Source organism: Triticum urartu, chromosome 7A (assembly GCF_056163025.1).
Source record: "Triticum urartu cultivar PI428250 chromosome 7A, HENAU_Tu73, whole genome shotgun sequence".
In the NCBI taxonomy this organism is placed as follows: Eukaryota; Viridiplantae; Streptophyta; class Magnoliopsida; order Poales; family Poaceae; genus Triticum; species Triticum urartu.
This window is the reverse complement of record NC_141879.1, coordinates 256,602,516-256,626,546: the sequence shown is the minus strand read 5'-3', so window position 1 is coordinate 256,626,546 and position 24,031 is coordinate 256,602,516. Positions and strand designations below refer to the sequence as shown.

At 47.3% G+C, this 24,031-nt stretch overlaps 1 long non-coding RNA gene across 1 annotated transcript; it reads right to left on the bottom strand.

The window, feature by feature from the left end:
• Positions 1-20,126: 20,126 nt before the first annotated feature.
• LOC147959234 (uncharacterized) lies at positions 20,127-23,535 on the bottom strand. The gene is made up of 3 exons (XR_015611753.1): positions 22,467-23,535; positions 21,638-21,726; positions 20,127-20,390 (listed from the first exon to the last, which is right to left on the bottom strand). It is a non-coding gene; the product is annotated as an uncharacterized LOC147959234 (long non-coding RNA).
• Between the last annotated feature and the right edge of the window lie 496 nt (positions 23,536-24,031).

The following is a 24,031-nucleotide window of genomic DNA, read 5'->3' as shown; positions in this document are numbered from 1 at the left end:
ATAAATAGAACAACCATTATTCTCAGATTTAAATGAATAACCGTCTCGCATCAAACAAGATCCAGATATAATGTTCATGCTCGGCGCTGGCACCAAATAACAATTATTCAGGTCTAAAACTAATCCCGAAGGTAGATGTAGAGGTAGCATGCCGATGGCGATCACATCGACTTTGGAACCATTTCCCACGCGCATCGTCACCTCGTCCTTAGCCAGTCTTTGCTTAATCCGTAGTCCCTGTTTCGAGTTGCAAATATTAGCAACAGAACCAGTATCAAATACCCAGGTGCTACTGCGAGCTCTAGTAAGGTACACATCAATAACATGTATATCACATATACCTTTGTTCACCTTGCCATCCTTCTTATCCGCCAAATACTTGGGGCAGTTCCGCTTCCAGTGACCAGTCTGTTTGCAGTAGAAGCACTCAGTCTCAGGCTTAGGTCCAGACTTGGGTTTCTTCTCTTGATCAGCAACTTGTTTGCCGTTCTTCTTGAAGTTCCCTTTCTTCTTCCCTTTACCCCTTTTCTTGAAACTAGTGGTCTTGTTGACCATCAACACTTGATGCTCCTTCTTGATTTCTACCTCTGCTGCCTTTAGCATTGCGAAGAGCTCGGGAATTGTTTTATTCATCCCTTGCATATTATAGTTCATCATGAAGCTTTTGTAGCTTGGTGGCAGTGATTGAAGAACTCTGTCAATGACACTATCAATAGGAAGATTAACTCCCAGTTGAGTCAAGTGATTATGATACCTAGACATTTTGAGTATATGTTCACTGACAGAACTATTCTCCTCCATCTTGTAGCTATAGAACTTATTGGAGACTTCATATCTCTCAATCTGGGCATTTGCTTGAAATATTAACTTCAACTCCTGGAACATCTCATATGTTCCATGATGTTCAAAACGTCGTTGAAGTCCTGGTTCTAAGCCGTAAAGCATGGCACACTGAACTATCGAGTAGTCATCAGCTTTACTCTGCCAGATGTTCTTAACGTCATTAGCAGCATCTGCAGCAGGCCTGGCACCCAGCGGTGCTTCCAGGATGTAATTCTTCTGTGCAGCAATGAGGATAATCCTCAAGTTACTGACCCAGTCCGTGTAATTGCTACCATCATCTTTCAACTTTGCTTTCTCAAGGAACGCATTAAAATTCAACGGAACAACAGCACGGGCCATCTATCTACAATAATATAGACAAGCAAAATACTATCAGGTACTAAGTTCATGATAAATTTAAGTTCAATTAATCATATTACTTAAGAACTCCCACTTAGATAGACACCCCTCTAATCATCTAAGTGATCACGTGATCCATATCAACTAAACCATAACCGATCATCACGTGAAATGGAGTAGTTTTCAATGGTGAACATCACTATGTTGATCATATCTACTATATGATTCACGCTCAACCTTTTGGTCTCAGTGTTCCGAGGCCATATCTGCATATGCTAGGCTCATCAAGTTTAACCCGAGTATTCTGCGTGTGTAAAACTGTCTTACACCCGCTATATATGAACATTGAGCTTATCACACCCGATCATCACGTGGTGTCTCGGCACGACGAACTTTGGCAACGGTGCATACTCAGGGAGAACACTTTTACCTTGAAATTTAGTGAGAGATCATCTTATAATGCTACCGTCAAGGATAAACATCACATGCAATCAATATAAGTGATATGATATGGCATCATCATCTTGTGCCTTTGATCTCCATCTCCAAAGCACCGTCATGATCACCATCATCACCGGCGCGACACCTTGATCTCCATCGTAGCATCGTTGTCGTCTCGCCAACTATTGCTTCTACGACTATCGCTACTGCTTAGTGATAAAGTAAAGCAATTACAGGGCGATTGCATTGCATACAATAAAGCGACAACCATATGGCTCCTGCCAGTTGCCGATAACTCCGTTACAAAACATGATCATCTCATACAATAAATATAGCATCATGTTTGGACCATATCACATCATAACATGCCCTGCAAAAATAAGTTAGACGTCCTCTACTTTGTTCTTGCAAGTTTTACGTGGCTGCTACGGGCTGAGCAAGAACCGTTCTTACCTACGCATCAAAACCACAATGATAGTTCGTCAAGTTAGTGTTGTTTTAACCTTCGCAAGGACAAGGCGTAGCCACACTTGGTTCAACTAAAGATGGAGAAACTGACACCCGCCAGCCACCTGTGTGCAAAGCACATCGGTAGAACCAGTCTCGTGTAAGCGTACGCGTAATGTCGGTCCGGGCCGCTTCATCCAACAATACCACCGAACCAAAGTATGACATCCTGGTAAGCAGTATGACTTGTATGCCCACAACTCACTTGTGTTCTACTCATGCATATAACATTTACGCAATAACCTGGCTCGGATGCCACTGTTGGGGAACGTAGTAATTTCAAAAAAATTCCTACGCACACACAGGATCATGGTGATACATAGCAATGAGAGGGAGAGTGTGTCCACGTACCCTCGTACACCAAATGCGGAAGCGTTAGCACAATGCGGTTGATGTAGTCGTACGTCTTCACGATCCGACCGATCCAAGTACCAAACGCATGGCACCTCCGAGTTCTGCACACGTTCAAATCGATGACGTACCGTGAGCTCCGACCTAGCAAAGCTTCACAGGAGAGTTTCGTCAGCACAACGGCGTGGTAACGGTGATGATGATGCTACCGATGCAGGGCTTTGCCTAAGCACCGCTACAATATTATCGAGGTGGATTATGGTGGAGGGGGGACACCGCTGTCACAGCCCTAGAATTGTTTGCAATAGTTGCATAAGAGAGCATCCATGCATCATGTCTAAATTCCGAAAGTTGAATTAAGGTTAGTTGAAACCCTCAGAAATCACTTCAGAAATAATCAACATTAAAAATCTTTTCAAATGAGTCCAAGGAAATGTTCCTGTTATTCTATAAAATATTGGGAAGAGGTAAAATTCGAACCAATATTTGTGGTGTCTCAGAAATATTTATTTTGGGCATTTGAAACTAATTCAACAACTATTTGAATTGGATATATATTTATTATATATTAAATATATGTTCAATAATTCTGAAAATTGTTGTGTGGCTTTGAATAAGTCCACTTAGCTAGCACAATTATTTTCATGAAGTTTAAACTTGATTTGGTGTCAAAACTAAATCGAAACAAACTACAAAAAATAAAAAAACAGAAACAAAATTAGAAAGAGAGAGAGGATACCTGGCCAGCCCGTTACTGTAGCAGCCCAGCCCACTGGAGATGCCAGTCATCCCCTACCTCACGCCAGTAGGCAGGGGTGTGTGGCCTCCGCACGCCAGCACGCGCGCGGCCACCTCCTGCTTGTCGCCGCTGCTGCTGGAGGGCGCCAAGAGCGCCACGGCACTGCCTGCATCTCCCCCCCTCTCTGGTTCCTCCTTCTCTCCCCAGCACTCGCGCCGCAGCCACCCAACGGAGCTCGTCTCCGCCGTCCACTACCGCCTCGCCCACAGAGCCTCCCTCACAAAGCTAGCGTGCCCATCGGCTCCGCCTCATCACCACACGTCGACAAGCCAACGACCACGACCTCGGGAGCCCTTCATCGCTGGCATCTTCGTCGTCTTCAAGCTTCGGCACCGACGACCGCCGTCATCGATTCACTTGCTCTAGCTCCTCCCCGACCCCGCCATCCTTGTCCACCGAATCGCCGTGAGCTTCTGCTGCATTTCCCCCTTTTCCCGCTGTTCCCCGCGCCCTCTAGCCATCGCCCCGTGAGCACCGAGCTCGGGCCATCGCCATGGCCGGCGAGCCCCGCGCTCCTGACCTCTTCCGCTCGTCTCCGTAGCACCCGCGTGCTCTCCAGGTCCCTAGGAAGCCATAGAAGCCTTGGTTGGCCTTCCCGTGCACCGCAGCGATGCCTGCCTCGTGCCCGTGGCTTCGGCAGCAGCCCGACTCAACACCGTCGCCAACTCCGGCGACCCTGCGCCACCCTTCTGCCTCCGTTGGATGCGCGGGAGGAAGGGCTACAGACTGGTGCGCTTAGCACGTCGAACCGCTGCCGGAGCAGCGTCTCCGGCGAGCTTTCGCCGCGGTTTTGGTTGCCGCCGGCCAACTCCGGCGGGCAGACGTGGCACTGGTTTAATTAGGCTAACCACTAGATTAGCACTGACTAATTAACCTCCTAGATCACTGACAGCGGGGCCCCCGCCTGCTAATTTTTCGGTTAGGAATTAAGTAATCTCAATTAGTCCTCTGTTGCACCGACATGTGGGCCCCACACGTCAGGTTTGACCTGGTCAACCGCAGTTGACTTGCGGACGTCACAGTGAGGCAATGCTGACGCAGTCAATAATTTTCTGTATTTAAAATAATTCAGAAATTCCAGAAAATAGTATAAACTTCTAAAAATCATAGAAATTCAACTGTAACTCCAAATGAAATAATTTATATATGAAAAATGATCAGAAAAATCCAATCTATCCATCTGTATCATTTTCATGCATGTTAGAACAACTTATAGTTGCTGAATAGGGCAAATCATATGTATGGAATTTGAATATCCACATATGGAGTTTGTATTTGAATCTTGGGTTCAAACCAACTTCATTTAACCTGTTGCTAGTTGCATTAGCTCAATCAACAGCATATTGCCATGTCATGATCATGCATCATATTGTGCATTGCATTGATTGTGTTTCCTCTCTGTTGCTGGTATTTGTTCCCCCTCAGTAGACGTTGATCCGGCGATGAGTTCGATGACATCGATGAAGAGCTGTACTATCTTCAGAAGTGCCAGGCAAGCAAAACCCCCTTGTTCATTCCGATACAATCCCACTCTCTCGCTCCTGCTCTCTTTTACTGCATTAGGACAACAACGATTCAACTGTTACATGATGCGGTAGTTGAACCCCTTTCCTCTGCATGACCTGTCATTGCCTACTTAGAGTTGAGTCAGTCCGATTCATCGGGGATGAATTGGAATGTGGTGAACATGTCCTACTGTTGAGAGCTAAGTGTGTGAAGATGATTTGGTAAAGGTAGTGGTGAGAGGCCATGTAGGAGTACATGGTGGGTTGCCTCATTGCAGCCGTCCTCAGGAACTAAGTTCTGTGTTTGTGATCCATGAACAGTTACTACCACACATTGGGTTCCGGTAACTCGGCCCCTCTCGGCTTATTAATCAACTCGATCTCTGTCCAGGAGTTGCAACTAGTTTCTGGTGTTTGTAGGTAGTGTTAGTAGTCTACCAAGTGGCACCCGGTACAGGTGGGCTTGGGACAGACTAGGCACAGTGGCACGGTGTACCAAGTGGCACCCGGATGGTGGGCTTGGGAACCCTACACACATCGTTTGGGGCCGTGAGCGACACCCCGGCCGGATCTCCTTGCGGATGGAACCCTAATAGGCGATAAACCTGGACAAGAGACTTGTGTGATTAGGCAGGTCATGGCCGACTCCCTCACCAGGCTTTCGCTTGAAGGTTGCCGAGATACACGATGTGTACATGGTGGTAAGTAGCGAGATCGTGTGTGAAGAAGTACACCCCTGCAGGGTTATCATTATCTATTCGAATAGCCAGATTCCTCGGATATGGAAACTTGGACCCCTTGCATAGTTCATAGACAAGTGAAAGTGGATACTCTAAAATGCGCAAGATAAGCGTGAGTGCTATGGATGGCATTCTCGTAGGGAGACGGGAGCGGATCCATAGTGGTGTATTGGTATGGTGAATATGTGGACTCGTGTGCGCCACCTCAAAAGAGTTACTTGCAGTCGTAGTTTAGGATAGCCACCGAGTTAAAGCTGGCTTGCTGCAGTTAAACTCCACCACCCCTTTGTTGATACTGATGCATATGTAGATAGTTCTGATGTAAGTCTTGCTGGGTACATTTGTACTCACGTTTTCTTATTTTATGTTTTGTAGAGAGACTTCAGTCTCGCTAGTAGTTCCACGTGGGTTTCGACGTTTAGCTTGTTACCTCAGCTACGATCTTGTACCCTTGGGAGGGTCTTGTAGATAGTCAGGCTTCTCAGCCTTTTTCATTTGTAGATGTCTGTACTCAGACATGTTAAGCTTCCACATGTGCTTTGACTTGTATGCTCTGAATGATGGGTCATGAGACCAATGTTTGTAATATCTCGGTCCTCAGAGCCTAATGAATAAATACTTTGAGTCGTAGAGTTTTGTTGTGATGCCATGTTGTATTTACACATATCGAGCATATTGTGTGTATGATTGAAATGCTTGGTATGTGTGGGATACGACAACCTAGTTGTTTATCCTTGGTAGCCTCTCTTATGGGGAAATGTAGTCTTGTTCTTCCATGAGCCATAGTAGTCCGCTACAGCCCGGTTCACCAGAGTCCTGCTAGCCTAGTTACTACTGCTCCGGAACACTTAGACTGGCCGGCATGTGATCCACTTTGTTCCTGTGTCCGTCCCTCCGGGGAAATGTCACGCGGTGATTCCGGAGTCCTGCTAGCCTGCTACAGCCCGGGTTCCCAGAGTCCTGTTAGCCCGTTGCTACAGCCCGGATTCACACGTTGATGACCGACACGTTCGAGACTGGGTCATGTATGCCTGTCCCCGTAAGTTAGTGCCACTTTGGGTTCATGACTAGTCATGTTGGCACGGGTTCTCTGTCATATGGATGCTAGCGACACTATCATATACGTGAGCCAAAAGGCGCAAATGGTCCCAGGCCATGGTAAGGCGACACCCGTGGGGATACCGTGCGTGAGGCCGCAAAGTGATATGAGGTGTTACAGGCTAGATCGGTGTGACTTAGAATCGGGGTCCTGACAGGTTTGGTATCAGAGCCTGACTGCCTGTAGGATTACCAAGCCAAGCTGGTCGAAGTTGAGTCTAGAAATGCTTTAGTTATATAAGGGAATTGATTGTGGATGGGAACGTAAGGCTCTTTTTACTCCTTTACCTTATGCCCTTCTGCTCTGAGTCAACCTCTTCTTTTCTACGGGGATTAAGAACTAGGCTTCTCTTCTATCTCTCAGGATGACATGTTACTAAACCGTAGTTGCCTAGGATTGTTGAGTTCAAGCCTTAGTTCAGTTTCTACTACTTTTAGTATGTTGTCAGTTGAACCAGAACCGTGAGTTTGTGATGTTGAGTGGCTATGCCACCATTTTTCTAGGTTGTCTCAAATCTTGTTGAGCAATTACAACCGTTATGCTGTCCGAGTCATCCCAGGTCTCTAAACAATCTGATACATTTGTAAATCCCTTCTTCCCATTCTCGATGTTCCTTTGGGCCAGATTAAGCACACTAATCGGTCTGTTGAGGTACTCCGTTGCCTTGACATGTATGTTGGAGTTAGTATTATGACCCTAGGTGTATTCGAGAACCACTCAGTAATCTAGCAATGTTTTGTGTTCCCAGTGTGATGAGCCTGTCCACCATTCTCGAAAGCATCCCGTGATGCCATTTAGTAGTAGATATTCTATTTCTGGGTTCTTAAGCCCAAGATTCACCCTACTTGCTTCATGTTGATAGTGTTGCTAGTTCCTTTAGGATATTAGTAACCTTTGCGATAGTCCTCGAGGTCCGTGGTATTTTCTTCTTCCAAATACCATGAACCATTAAGGCAGAAGTTCTTTTGAACCAAAAGATCACAACCAGAGTGCTCTTGATGAGTTCTCCATTTTACATTGTGAATCTTCCAGTTCTACCTTTCTGCATGGGTTATCCAAAAGAAATGTTGACCTTTGCTTGACATACTAATCTATGCATCCACAACTCAGAAAGATATATGTTCCTTTGAGTTGCCCCTCTCTCTAGTTGTATCCTAATCTAGTCTATCAATTGATAGTCAGGAATAGTTGTGCATTCGTGTTCATCAATGCCTATTATTCTTGTGGTCCGTCAAGCCATTCTATTCTGGAATGACTAGGAGAAACAAACTCCAGCACCTCATCCATTTCTTGGATTGGTCAAAGTAGTTGTATTCCACAGATCAAAATGCCAATCCAGCTTTTGTTCTGCTCTACCTCAGAGTATTACCCCCTTTATGTCAGGATTGCCATGAGAATTGCACCACCTCATATGAATTCTTGACGAAGTGATACTTCTCGCCATCATTATCCATTCCTCGGTTCCGTGTTGTTGTAACCGGAATGTCGACAAGTGAACTGTGATGTGTGAAATCAATACCCCTAGCAACCGTGTTACTTGGTAGTTAATGGACATTAATATCATTCTTAGCGTGTTGGTTATCTAATCACTATTCTAGGATTGATCGTGCTACCTTGTCCTTATTTTGGTGCACTCTTTGATCCTTGAGTTAGGATTGAATCCCTTGCTCTTCTGATCATGTCGTTTTGCCTTGAAAAGCAAGATTGTTCTCGAGCTTAATAACATATCGGTGGTTCGTGATTTACTGATTATCTTCTCAGAAGTATCACCAGGTTGTCCCCTGACTGTTATGTTGAGTTCGTGATCAAGTTGGTTTTCCATTAAACCACCCTTTCTCCAAGGATCTGTGTTGGTTACCCCTGAACTAGTTGGATAAGATAAACAATAACTTGGAGAGTTGGGAGATAAAAGCTTGTCCAACTTAGTTCATTTTTAGGGGATATCTTGTATGTGTGTTGAAGAAAGATGGTATTTTCATCGATTGACCTTCGTGATCATTTAATGGACCTATCATCTTATCCAATCTTTGATTTGAGTATGGGTTATCGTTAAATCAAATCAGAACCAACGATATTCTTAATGTTGTCTTACTCTTGGTTGATCCCTCGAGCATACACCATTATATCTTTTGGGTCTGACCAATGCTATCACTTGTTCACATAATTATGGAATTCCACTTACATGGAAACCTAGATGAATTGTTGTTGAACCCATCAACAACATTTTTAACTTCTCCATGATTCGGGTTGAACATCCAGTTAGTGTTCGAAACTTTATAAGCATTGCCCTCATGTTCCATTCATGAAGCATATGTCCGGATGAAAGATGTGACTTCCTCTAATTCATGTGCATCTGATGCAAGTTGCCGCCATGAATTTGAGAAAGGTTTGTTTTGTTTCCCCTAGAATCGTCCCAATTCAGTCATGCATACGTGCGAAGTATTCTATGGTTTGGTAGATTAATTACCTCCACTCCATACGTATTCCCTAGCACCCCAAGCCACTGATTGATTTGTTCAAGGAAAATAAGCTCCTTCTTAAGACCCGGGGCTTATATAAGGACTTCGATATCCTCGATGATGGCTCCCCACCTGAAATCGGTAGTGTTTTATCATAAGACTACTATGTGGTTATGCTTGTCTGGGACAGCGTGTTCACATGTGTTTAGCAGAACTAGCTCATGTTTTGGAGCTTGCTATCATAGTTCATTTCCCGAGAATCTCGCAACGTTATCTCGTCGATTTGTGTTGCAACTTTTCTTTTCAGACATGTTGAGTCTGAAGTATCTGTTACCAACCAGATCTGAATCTCAGGCAGATATGATGGTTGGAACATTCCCAACATTTGCATTTTGTCCCCAGCTTGCACTCGCCATTGTGCCATTTTACTATGATCTGCCTTCTCAGTAATTGTTGTCCAGGATCATCTTCAAAAGTGGCCCTACCGTGGGTCCCATCCATTTCCGGTGATAAGCAAAAATCACTCATTGCGTTGTCTTCAACAAGGTAGTCCAGATCATCCATTCTAGTGTGAGTATGCCATCCTTTTCCGACTCCTTCAAATGATCGATTGTGATTGCCTTAGGCTGGTATAAAGAGTTTCAATGATCTTTGTATCAAAAGTAATTCCTTTTGCCACTTAAGGGGATAATTCTACGAGTCACCTTCCTTAAGGTATCATGTTACGAAATCATGGCAATTATCTCCTTGCTACTTTGAAATTCATGCTCCATCTTAGTCAAGTGTGGAATTGTAGCCTGCCAAATCGAAACCTCGTCATATGTTTCTTTCCTCCACTCTCGATATGTGTTTTGTGTCTCATCTTGAGAGATGTTCCTACATCTCACCCCATAATTTGATCATGAGTTGTTCGATCTTCGAGAAGATCGATTTCGGTAGAGAGTCTCTTTCCGTCATCATCATGTTGGATGAAGATCTCGATAGCAAAGACGTCAAGATCAATTGGAGCAATGAATCAACATCTCTGAGAAGGACAATTGGATCATGAAGATCATGTCGGCTTTGTGTCCCCTCTGTCTTCTTACCTCACGTCTTGAATCTCAGGACGAGATTCTTGTTTAGTGGGGGTGAGTTGTCACAGCCCTAAAATTGTTTGCAATAGTTGCACAAGAGAGCATCCATGCATCATGTCTAAATTCCGAAAGTTGAATTGAGGTTAGTTGAAACCCTCAGAAATCACTTCAGAAATAATCAACATTAAAAATCTTTTCAAATGAGTCCAAGGAAATGTTCATGTTATTCTGTAAAATATTGGCAAGAGGTAAAATTCAAACCAATATTTTTGGAGTCTCAGAAATATTTATTTTGGGCATTTGAAATTAATTCAACAACTATTTGAATTGGATATATATTTATTATATATTAAATATATGTTCAATAATTCTGAAAATTGTTGTGTGGCTTTGGATAAGTCCACTTAGCTAGCACAATTATTTTCATGAAGTTTAAACTTGATTTGGTGTCAAAACTAAATCGCAAACAAACTGCAAAAAATAGAAAAACAGAAACAAAATTAGAAAGAGAGAGAGAGAGAGAGAATACCTCGCCAGCCCGTTACTGTAGCAGCCCAGCCCACTAGAGATGCCAGTCATCCCTACCTCATGCTAGTAGGCAGGGCGTGTGGCCTCCGCACGCCAGCACGCGTGCGGCCACCTCCTGCTTGCCGCCGCTGCTGCTGGAGGGCGCCAAGAGCGCCACGGCACCGCCTGCATCTCCCCCTCTTTGGTTCCTCCCTCTCTCCCCAGTGCTCGCGTTGCAGCCACCCGAGCGGAGCTCGTCGCCGCCGTCCACTACCGCCTCGCCCACAGAGCCTCCCTCACAAAGCTAGCGTGCCCATCGGCTCCGCCTCATCACCACACGCCGACAAGCCAACGACCACAACCTCGGGAGCCCCTCATCGCTGGCATCTTCGTCGTCTTCAAGCTTCGGCACCGACGACCCCGCCGTCGATTCGCTTGCTCCAGCTCCTCCCCGACCCCGCCGTCCTTCTCCACCGAACCGCCGTGAGCTTCTGATGCGTTTCCCCCATTTCCCGTTGTTCCCCGCGCCCTCTAGCCGTTGCCTCGCGAGCATCGAGCTCGGGCCATCGCCATGGCCGAAGAGCCTCGCGCTCCCGAGCTCTTCCGCTCGTCTCCGTAGCACCCGCGTGCTCTCCAGGTCCCTAGGAAGCTGTAGAAGCCTCGGTTGGCCTTCCCGTGCACCGCAGCGACGCCTGCCTCGTGCCCGTGGCTTCGGCAGCCGCTCGGCTCAACACCGTCGCCAACTCCGGCGACCCTGCGCCACCCTGCTACCTCCGTTGGATGTGCGGGAGGAAGGGCCACAGACTGGTGTGCTTAGCGCGTCGAACCGCTGTTGGAGCAGCGTCTCCGGCGAGCTTCCGCCGCGGTTTTGGTTGCCGCCGGCCAACTTCGGCGGGCAGACGTGGCGCTAGTTTAATTAGGCTAACCACCAGATTAGCACTAACTAATTAACCTCCTAGATCACTGACAACGCCCCCCCCCCCCCCCGCCGCCTGCTAATTTTTTGGTTAGGAACTAGGTAATCTCAATTAGTCCTCTTTTACACCGACATGTGGACCCCACACGTCAGGTTTGACCTGGTCAACCACAGTTGACTTGCGGACGTCTCAGTGACGCAATGCTGACGCAGTTAATAATTTTCTGTATTTAAAATAATTCAGAAATTCCAAAAAATAGTATAAACTTCTAAAAATCATAGAAATTCAACCGTAACTCCAAATGAAATAATTTATATATGAAAAATGATCAGAAAAATCCAATCTATCCATTTGTATCATTTTCATGCATGTTAGAACAACTTATAGTTGCTGAATAGGGCAAATCATATGTCTAGCATTTGATTATCCACATATGGAGTTTGAATTTGAATCTTGGGTTCAACCAACTTCATTTAACCTGTTGCTAGTTGCATTAGCTCAATCAACAGCATATTGCCATGTCATGATCATGCATCATATTGTGCATTGCATTGATTGTGTTTCCTCTCTGTTGCCGGTATTTGTTCCCCCTCAGTAGATGTTGATCCGGCGATGAGTTCGATGACACCGACGAAGAGCTGTACTATCTTCAAAAGTGCCAGGCAAGCAAAACCCCCTTGTTCATTCCGATACAATCCCACTCTCTCGCTCCTGCTCTCTTTTACTGCATTAGGACAACAACGATTCAACTGTTACATGATGCGGTAGTTGAACCCCTTTCCTCTGCATGACCTGTCATTGCCACAGTAAATAGATGAAACCCACTAGCATGAGTAGGAGTTGTTTGAGCAATGATGTGCCTACTCATTCATGCTTGTTTGTCATGCTTGCTACTGCTTAGAGTTGAGTCAGGTCCGATTCATCGGGGATGAATTGGAATGTGGTGAACATGTCCTACTGTTCAGAGCTAAGTGTGTGAACACGATTTGGTAAAGGTAGTGGTGAGAGGCCATGTAGGAGTACATGGTGGGTTGTCTCATTGCAGCCGTCCTCGGGAACTGAGTTCTGTGTTTGTGATCCAGGAATAGTTACTAGCACACATTGGGTTCCGGTAACTCGGCCCCTCTCGACTTATTAATCAACTCGATCTCTATCCAGGAGTTGCAACTAGTTTATTGTGTTTGTAGGTAGTGTTAGTAGTCTACCAAGTGGCACCCGGTACAGGTGGGCTTGGGACAGACTAGGCACAGTGGCACGGTGTACCAAGTGGCACCCGGATGGTGGGCTTGGGAACCCTGCACACATCGTTTGGGGCCGTGAGCGACACCCCAGCCGGATCTCCTTGCGGATGGAACCCGAATAGGCGATAAACCTGGACGAGAGACTTGTGTGATTAGTCAGGTCATGGCCGACTCCCTCACCGGGCTTCCGCTTGAAGGTTGCCGAGATACACGACGTGTACATGGTGGTAAGTGGCGAGAGCGTGTGTGAAGAAGTACACCCCTGCAGGGTTATCATTATCTATTCGAATAGCCGGATTCCTCGGATATGGAAACTTGTACCCCTTGCATAGTTCATAGACAAGTGAAAGTGGATACTCTAAAATGCGTAAGATAAGCGTGAGTGCTATGGATGGCGTTCTCGTAGGGAGACGGGAGCGGATCCATAGTGGTGTATTGGTATGGTGAATATGTGGACTCGTGTGTGCCACCTCAAAAGAGTTAATTGCAGTCGTAGTTCAGGATAGCCACCGATTCAAAGCTGGCTTGCTGCAATTAAACTCCACCGCCCCTTTGTTGATACCGATGCATATGTAGATAGTTCTTATGTAAGTCTTGCTGGGTACATTTGTACTCAAGTTTGTTTATTTTATGTTTTGTAGAGAGACTTCAGTCTCGCTAGTAGTTCCGCGTGGACTTCGACGTTTAGCTTGTTACCTCAGCTACGATCTTGTACCCTTGGGAGGGTCTTGTAGATAGTCAGGCTTCTCAGCCTTTTTCATTTATAGATGTCTGTACTCAGACATGTTAAGCTTCCGCGTGTGCTTTGACTTGTATGCTCTGAATGATGGATCATGAGACCAATGTTTGTAATATCTCGGTCCTCGGAGCCTAATGAATAAATACTTTGAGTCGTAGAGTTTTGTTGTGATGCCATGTTGTATTTACACATATCAAGCATATTGTGTGTATGATTGAAATGCTTGGTATGTGTGGGATCCGACAACCTAGTTGTTTATCCTTGGTAGCCTCTCTTATGGGGAAATGTAGTCTTGTGCTTCCATGAGCCATAGTAGTCCGCTACAGCCCGGTTCGCCGGAGTCCTGCTAGCCCAGTTACTACCGCTCCGGAACACTTAGACTGGCCGGCATGTGATCCACTTTGTTCCTGTGTTTGTCCCTTCGGGGAAATGTCACGCAGTGATTCCGGAGTCCTGCTAGCCTGCTACAGCCCGGGTTACCGGAGTCCTGTTAGCCCAGTTGCTACAGCCCGGATTCACATGTTGATGACCGGCACGTTCGAGACTGGGTCATGTATGCCTGTCCCCGTAAGTTAGTGCCACTTTGGGTTCACGACTAGTCATGTCGGCCCAGGTTCTCTGTCATATGGATGCTAGTGACACTATCATATACGTGAGCCAAAAGGCGCAAACGGTCCCGGGCCATGGTAAGGCGACACCCGTGGGGATACCTTGCGTGAGGCCGCAAAGTGATATGAGGTGTTACAGGCTAGATCGGTGTGACTTAGAATCGGGGTCCTGACAACCGCACACGGCTAAGAGATCAATGATCAATTGTTGTGTCTTTGGGGTGACCCCTGCCCTCGTATATAAAGGAGCAAGGGGAGGAGGTGGCCGGCCAGGGAGAGGCCCGCCAAGAGGGGGAGTCCTACTCCCACTAGGAGTAGGACTCCTCCTTTTCCTAGTAGGAGTAGGAGAGAGGGAAGGAAAGGGAGAGGAGGAGAAGGAAAGAGGGGGCCGACCCCCTTGCCCTAAACCAATTCGGTTTGGGCCTTGGGGGGCGCGCCCCACACTCCCCTTGCTGCCCTCTATTTCCACTAAGGCCCATGTAGGCCCATTAAGCCCCCGGGGGGTTCCGGTAACCCCCCGGTACTCCGGTATATGTCCGAAACCTTCCGGAACCTTTCCGGTGTCCGAACATAGTCGTCCAATATATCGATCTTTACGTCTCGACCATTTCGAGACTCCTCGTCATGTCCGTGATCATATTCGGGACTCCGAACTACCTTCGGTACATCAAAACACAAAAACTCATAATACCAATCGTCACCGAACTTTAAGCGTGCAGACCCTATGGGTTCGAGAACTATGTAGACATGACCGAGACATGTCTCTGGTCAATAACCAATAGCGGAACCTGGATGCTCATATTGGCTCCCACATATTCTACGAAGATCTTTATCGGTCAAACCGCATAACAACATACGTTGTTCCCTTTGTCATTAGTATGTTACTTGCCCGAGATTCGATCGTCGGCATCTCAATACCTAGTTCAATCTCGTTACTGGCAAGTCTCTTTACTCGTTCCGTAATACATCATCCCGCAACTAACTCATTAGTTACAATGCTTGCAAGGCTTATAGTGATGTGCATTACCGAGTGGGCCCAGAGATACCTCTCCGACAATCGGAGTGACAAATCCTAATCTCGAAATACACCAACTCAACAAGTACCTTCGAAGACACCTATAGAGCACCTTTATAATCACCCAGTTACGTTGTGACGTTTGGTAGCACACAAAGTGTTCCTCCGGTAAACGGGAGTTGCATAATCTCATAGTCATACGAACATGTATAAGTCATGAAGAAAGCAATAGCAACATACTAAACGATCAAGTGCTAAGCTAACGGAATGGGTCAAGTCAATCACATCATTCTCCTAATGATGTGATCCCATTAATCAAATGACAACTCATGTCTATGGCTAGGAAACATAACCATCTTTGATCAACGAGCTAGTCAAGTAGAGGCATACTAGTGACACTTTGTTTGTCTATGTATTCACACATGTATCATGTTTCCGGTTAATACAATTCTAGCATGAATAATAAACATTTATCATGATATAAGGAAATAAATAATAATTTTATTATTGCCTCTAGGGCATATTTCCTTCAATAGTGGAGGAGAGGAGGCATGCCACGGGAGGAGGCGCGCGTCCCCGTTGCCCCAATCCGAATTGGACAAGGGGAGGGGGCGCGGCCCCCCTCTTTCCTTCTCCCTCCCTCTCCCTTCCCCTTTCCCCCTCTCCGTTGGAAGGAAAGGGTGCAGAATCCTACTAAGAACGGAGTCCTAGTAGGACTCCCCCCCATGGCCTGCCCCCCTTGGGCCGGCCTCCTCCTCCCTCCCTCCTTTATATACGTGGACAGGGGCACCCCAAAGCACATCAATTGTTTCTTAGCCGTGTGTGGTGCCCCCTCCACAGTTTACCACCTCGGTCATATTGTCGTAGTGCTTAGGCGAAGCACTGCGCGGATCACATCATCAACACCGTCACCACGCCGTCATGCTGACGAAACTCTCCCTCGACCCTCTACTGGATCAAGATCTTGAGGGACGTCATCGTGCTGAAGTGTGCTAAACACGGAGGTGCCATACGTTCGGTACTTGGATCGGTTGGATCATGAAGACGTTCGACTACATCAACCGCGTTACATAACTCTTCCACTTTCGGTCTACGAGGGTACGTGAACACACTCTCCCGTCTCGTTGCTATGCTTCTCCTAGATAGATCTTGCGTGATCGTAGGAATTTTTTTGAATTACTACGTTCGCCAACAACGCTTCCTCCGGCAGCACCGACCGGATCCACGCGATCTTGATGCGGCGTTCAGCGTCGGTGGGCAGCGGGGGCATGGGGACTCCTCCGACGCTGAGCCTCCACGAGCCCGGCACGCGCATGTCGGGCGGTGCAGGGTAGTCCGCCTCGTGGAGGAGACACGCCTCCCACTCATGGAGATGGCGGCGACCGAAGCCGTTGGCTGCCGCTCCGTCGCCGGGGAAACGCTCGGCCATCGGTCGTGGCTTGAGATGGGGGGAGAGAGAGGGCCTCGGCGGCAAAGGAGCGAGGGGCGTTGGCGGAGAGAGAGAGAGAGAGACAGAGAGAGAGACAGAGAGAGAGAGAGAGCGAGAGAGAGAGAAAGAGAGAGAAGCTGTGGCAAGGCAAGTGTGTGGGCAGTGGCGAGGGAGGGTGGTTTTTATAGCGGCGAGCGGGCGGCAACAATGCGGGCGCGTGGTGGGAGGGGGCAGGACGCGCGGCGGCGCGCCTTCACTGCGCCGCCCATAAATCAACGGAGGGCTGATTGGCGGTAGCCTTCGCATTGATTCCCGCGAGAACCAAGGCGATGAGGACGACGAAGGTTCCCGGCGTTGTCCAGTCGCTGGCTCGGCGGGTCCACCAATTTTTGCGCCAAATTCGTTCCCCGGCGCCCCCGAGCGCCCCAACGCGCCGGGTTCGGCCCTGTGTCCGTCGATGTTAATTTCGATCCTAACCGGTGAAACTTAGGCTCCTGAGGTAAGATTGGACCGATTTTTTTGAGCCGGCGATAAAAAAGAGGCTTGAAGGAGCCTGTTGGGGGGGGGGGGGGTGGAGATGCTCTAGCTGGCATGAATGAGCAGATGATTGAAACGTGTGCAACAGTCACGCAAGGTTTATTTATTTATTTTGAATTTTCACACAAGGTTTATTAATGAATGTATCTCCAAAACGGCAAGGCACGACGAGATAATGAATGCATCTCGGAAATTGCAGCTATTGGGTAGTTTCCAGCACAATTTGTTTTGACTCGGAAACTTTTTAAGAAAGGGAGAAGATGTTTGGGTCGGTGTCCGGTACAGCTAGAAATACGACTCCGAGACAATGGATGCTTTGCCTTGACGGTATAAATAGATTATAGGGGGGATCATGAAGATAATTTGTGAGACAAATCCAGGGCCACATAGTATAGTCTGCATCTCGTCGACTAGTGTAGATCGAGAAGATCAGACCCAATCGAGAAGAAGGTTGAGGCCTTGTTTGATTTGGAGGATTTTTATAGGAAAAATATGGGAACAAGGATTTTAGAGAAAAAATTTCTATATATGCATTCGGTTTGTAGAAAATACGTAAAGGAATTTCATAGAAATACTATTCATTTCCTATGATTTAAAAAAAACTACACATCCACTCAAAACTCATTTTACGTGTAGGAACGAGGCAAGTCAATTTCTTAGGATGGCAAGTACCATCCTATCAAATTTCTATACTACTCCAAATTCCTAGGTTTAGATTTCCTTCAAACCAAATGAGCCCTGATGGATAATCCGGGTCTAGCAGCAATGGCAGTTGGGAATAATCTACATACGTAAGTGCCATCTATATCCCCCCTTAAAATTCTTTAATACTCTTGTTCCTATATAGGTGTTGCTACGGAGTAATGGTTTTTTTTTCTTCCGCCGACATATTCTTATTTGTATATTTATGAAAGGAGGGAGTAGTAGTAAAGAAGATTAAGATGATTTTAGTACTCCGAATTAATTGAGGCAATCTATATACAATGTACATGCTGTATACATGCTGAGAGAGATAGAATCTATATACATTGTATACAGATTGCATCAATTTATTCGAATCTATTGAGTATCATCATAATTAGTTAGAAAACATAGTATAACACTCTACCTTGTACTGTACTTCAAATTGATCGTGTACCCCTATATACATGCCCACGAGACTCAAGCAATACAATAATTGCTTGGTTTTCATTCGGATTTGGAAGTACTAATTTGGTGCCAATGACTTGAAATTTCCAAAAGAAAAAACACGTTGACCCGAAATTTCGGAGTATTAATCTCAAAAAGAAAAACATCTTGACACGAAAAGAAGGTTAGCGCTAATTACGTACCCCCGCGCTTCCATCTTATCTTAAGGCCTGTTCGGAGGCCCTCTGCTCCTCGACTCCGCTCACGGAGCTGCCGTAACCGCAGTTGAAAATTACGGAGCGGATGAATCGGTACTTCGCATATCTTTCTATTTTGCAGAGCTGGTCGAGTGTCGAACGGGATCTTAGTAGAAAGAAGGGATAAACGGGCTCATAGTAGGTGGTAACTGGAGGATTAAGTACTGTGCGGATGAACGGGCTCATAGTAGGTGGTAACTGGAGGATTCAGTACTGTGCGGATGCCCTGACAGCAGAGGCGGTAGCACTCAGATTTGGTTTACTGTTGGCACAAAAGACGGGCTGCAATCGTCTAATTATCAGTTCTGATAATATAGAGGTCATCGACACAATGAAGAACGGAGGACAGTCTGCGGGACCGGCTGCTGCAACTTTTGAGGATTACTTTTTATGGCCTGTGATTTTCCTCAAACCAGTTTTGAACATTGTAACAGGGAAGCGAATAAAGTAGCTCATGAGCTTGTTAGATTAGCAAAAAGTTCCATGACTAAGGATTGGATAGAGGAGCCCATGGAAGATACTGTAACTCTCTTGATAGACGATGTAACAATTATTTTTAATTAATAAAGTTTCAAGTTGTTTTTTAAAAAAAAAGAGGAAAAAGAAAACTACTCTGGCTTCATCGAACACCAAACACCAAAGACCCTTCTTTTCCCCTCTTCCCCTCCTCCCTTCCCCTCCCTTCTCCGTCAGGAAAAGGAAACCCTTAGAGCAAGTCTAGTAGAGCCCTCAAACCTCTAAAAATAATTGCTTTTTTACAGTTTTCATTAAAAAAAGCCGTAGACTAAAACCCTTAAATCCATAAAAAAATTTAGAGGTTCAACCCTTAAACATTTTCACAACCTGTACAAGTGAGGGTTGGGAGGAAAAACTCCCCCCAACCCGCACTCCTCTTCCACCCTCGCGCGGGAGGGAAATTTCATCCCCGCGTCGCGCCCTTTCCCGATCCCGCCGCCGCCGTCGCTAGCCCGCCACCCCTCCGCGCCCCGCCCGCCGCCTACCCGCCGCCCCGCCGCCCCTCCATGCCCCGCCCCGGCCGCCCGCCCACCGCCCCTCCGCGCCCCGCCCCGCCCCGCCCTGGACGCCGCCCGCCCGCGTCCCCGCCCCGCTCGACGCCGGCCCCCGACGCGTCCCCGCCCGGCTCGACGCCGGCCCCCGACGCCAACTCCGACTCCCAAAGGTGAGATTTTTTTTCAGTTTTTAATTTTTGCTTCATTGGCACTCACATTGTTGCCACTCGGTATGCAGATGGAGGTGAACAACGACGACATGGACTCGTTGTCCGATTCGTCGGATTGGTCGTCATCCGACGATTCGGACATTGACGAGTTGTTGCAAGACGACGACATCGAGATGATGAGCCTCCTCATCGACGTGCAAGCGTTTGAAGACCGCACGAAGCTTATGGATCAGAGGAGAGGGTCGAAGATGGGGCGAATCACCATCTACCGGAACCGCGCTCTCGGACACGAGTGTAACGCCCACGATGCGGCTATATCTCCCACGTGTCGAAGCACGACTTAGAGGCATAACCGCATTGTAAGCAATGTCGCAAGTGAGGTAATCTTCACACAACCCATGTAATACATAAGGGAAAGAGATACATAGTTGGCTTACAATCGCCACTTCACACAATACATGAATAAAGCATTACATCATCCAGATACACACAAGGTCCGACTACGGAACTCAAAATAAAAGAAGACTACCCCAAAAGCTACACAGATCCTCGATCATCCCAACTGGGCTCCACTACTGATCAACTAGAAACGAAACAACACAATCGACAAGATCTTCATCAAGCTAGTCCTTGAGCTCGGTTGCGTCACCTGCACGATATCATCGGCACCTGCAAACTGGTTTTGGAAGTATCTATGAGTCACGGGGACTCAGCAATCTCACACCCTCGCGATCAAGACTATTTAAGCTTATAGGTAGGATAAAAGGTATGAGGTGGAGCTGCAGCAAGCGACTAGCATATTTGGTGGCTAACATACGCGAAAGAGAGCGAGAAGAGAAGGCAAAGCACGTTCGAGAATCTATGATCAAGAAGTGATCCTAGAACAACCTACGCCAAACATAACTCCAACGTCGTGTTCACTTCCCGGACTCCGCCGGAAAGAGACCATCACGGCTACACACGCGGTTGATGCATTTTACTTAAGTTAAGCTTCAGGTTCTCTACAACCGGACATTAACAAATTCCCATCTGCCCATAACCGTGGGCACGACTTTCGAAAGTTCAAATCCCTGCAGGGGTGTCCCAACTTAGCCCATCACAAGCTCTCACGGTCAACCAAGGATATTCCTTCTCCCAAGACAATCCGATCAGACTCGGCATCCCGGTTACAAGACATCCTCGACAATGGTAAAACAAGTCCAGCAAGACCACCCGATGCGCTGACATCCTGATAGGAGCTGCACATATCTCGTTCTCAGGGCAACACCGGATGAACACTACGTACAGCTAAAACCAGCCCTCAAGTTTCCCCGAGGTGGCGCCGCAAGTGGCTCTATTTCGGACCAACACTTAGACAAGCGCTAGCCCCGGGGGGGGGGTTAAAATAAAGATGACCCTTGGGCTGGCCTAACCCAAGGGAAAAAGAGGCTAGGTGGCGAATGGTAAAACCAAGGTTGGGCCTTGCTGGAGGAGTTTTATTCAAGGCGAACTGTCAAGGGGTTCCCATTATAACCCAACCGTGTAAAGAACGCAAAATCCGGGAACATAACACCGATATGACGGAAACTAGGGCGGCAAGAGTGGAATAAAACACCAGGCATAAGGCCGAGCCTTCCACCCTTTACCAAGTATATAGATGCATTAATTAAATACGAGATATTGTGATATCCCAACAAAATATCCATGTTCCAACAAGGAACAAACTCCAATCTTCACCTGCAACTATCAACGCTATAAGAGGGGCTGAGCAAAGCAGTAACATAGCCAAACAACGGTTTGCTAGGAAAAGGTGGGTTAGAGGTTTGGCTTAACAATATGGGAGGCATAATAAGCAAGTGGTAGGAATCGCAGCATAGGCATAGCAAAAGAGCGAGCAACTAGCAAGCAAAGATAGAAGTGATTTCGAGGGTATGGTCATCTTGCCTGAGATCCCGCAAGGAAGAAGAACGAGTCCATGAAGAAGACAAACAGAAGTAGTCGAACGGAACCTCACAAACGTGACGTTATCGGAACTAACCCGAAGAAGCAACACCGGAAAGAAGCAAACACATAGTAAACAACCACCACATAAGCATGGCACGATGCGTAAACAAGTATGATGTATGTCTGATTTAAAGAGGCATGGCATGGCAAAGTGCAACAAACAAAACTACAAATTAAGTGGAGCTCGATATGCAATGGGTTGCATATTGACGGAACACAACATCAATTATTTAGTTCTCTCTTGTTTAGGTACTCAACAATATTAAATGTTGTTAAGCATGGCAAGAGGAGAAGCATAAAGAAATTATCTATTTAGGCAAGTTTAAATGAGGCCGGAACAACAAGCAACAATTCCCGTAAAACCTCATATGCATTTAACAAGTTGGTGCAACAACAATTTTAAACATTTAAATGTTATTATCATGATGCAAATGACCTGTGCAAGTTTTATGCAATATTTATTAAAAGTTGACAAGAGCATTATGAAGCATTTGTCACCATGGTGGAAAGAAAGGATGCCACGACGACGAATCCGAAAATGATGCCACGGCAACATATCGGTTCCGGTAGATCACGGAGATACCGGTGCAAAGGAGAAGTGTGCGGATGCGTGCAAAAGATGGTGGGGCGCTCCCGGATTCCGGGTGTCCCACGAGTTAGTGGCAGAAGAGGAGGACCGAGCAAGTGACAACTCGGACACGGTGCAAACATAGGGTGCAACTCATACATCACGCAACATTCATCCACGGCGGTCGTCTCGACGTTATACCTTTGAAGCGTGCATTATCGGAGGGGTTCAAGTTCGATGCGGTGTAGGGGAAGTAGACGTTCTCGGGACGTTCGGTAGTGGAAGTAGAGGCACGCGACGTCTTGTCGAAAATCACGGCGGCGGTAGTTGTACACACGTTGTAGTCGAACTTGATGGAACCAATGTCCTCGAGGGTAGTCGTGGTACTCGTCGCGTTCCGAAACCGAAGTGGTACTTGACAATATCCGGGACGGTCTTGTCGTTTTGGTGCGGTGTAGTGGTACATGTCAACGGTCATCGTGGTACTTCGTTCCGGTCCTGTAATCGTACTAGGCATCGGTGGACCTTCAAGGGACTTGCGTATCGACGGACGTCGTGATACTTGTCGGCCCGGGTCTTGACGTATCCGGGTTCTCTCAAAGCAGTTGTACAGTGGGTGGCCTGGAGCGGCACCGATCCGGTCAACGCAGCGGTTCTCCTCCCATTCGAAGTACAGGAGGCCATCCATGGAGGTCGAGGCCGCGATGTCGGCTGACGAACTGAAGGAGGCGACATCTCGACTCCTGCAGCAAAACGACGGCGAGGCGGAGAAGGGGCCGGCAGGCAGCGGAGGTCACGTGGAACGCAGGGGCCGCCGGCGAGCTCGCTCGGGGAGCTCCTCGGGCGCATCTGATCGGGGTCGAAGCTGACGCGCCAAGGGGCATCGGGCTTCGCAGGTGGAGCTGAGGTCATGACGCAGCAACGGTCGTCTGAAGCGGGGACGCGAGGCCCTGCCGGCGGGATCCGGCCGGGAACGGGCGGGGCGGTGGAGGAGCTTGGGCGCCGGACCGCTGCTGTTGGTGACGCCGATAGAGCAGGCAAGGCAGGGAGACGGCGCGGCGCTCGCCGGAGGGAGCAGCAAGGCAGCGCCATGGAGGGGCACGGCTGGCCAGGAGGAAGGGATGGGGAGCTAGTGAGGAGGCTGGGCTGAGCGAGGGCGTTCGCTGGCGACGTGAGGGAGGAGATCGAGAGAGAGGGGGGGATCGGGTCGAGGGGAGATGCGGCGGCCTGGAGGGAGACGAGGGAGAGAGCGATTGAGGAGATGGAGTGTTCGGGCGTGCTAGGGTTAGATAGGCGCTGGGCTGGGCTTGACGCAAATGGGCCGGCCTGGTTGCAGGTAGGAGGCCTAGTTGGCTGAGGGGAAGGTTGGGCCCGTTAGAGGCCCAGCTGGGCTGGACTCTCTTCTCCCTCTCCCCTACTCTTTTTTTTAACAGAGAAAAATAAGAGAAAGGAAAAGATAGAAGGGAAGGTTAGAGAAAGAATTTGGGCACGAGGTTAAATTTCTTGGACTCACACAAAAACATGTTGATCCAAGAAATTAGGAATGACCAAGATTGAAAGAATAAATTCAATTTTTTTGAATTTAAAACAAAAGGTTTGAACTAGGACAGGTTTTTGAAGTGCCTAAAAATGTTAAGATCTTTGGTGGAGCTCAGGAAAAGATGAAAAAAATTATTTCAAAGTTTGAGGAGCAAACTTGAAGCAGAAAAGTCATGGGGAATATTTGCAAGTGTGTTATGTTTAATTTCAAAAGAATGGAATATTTA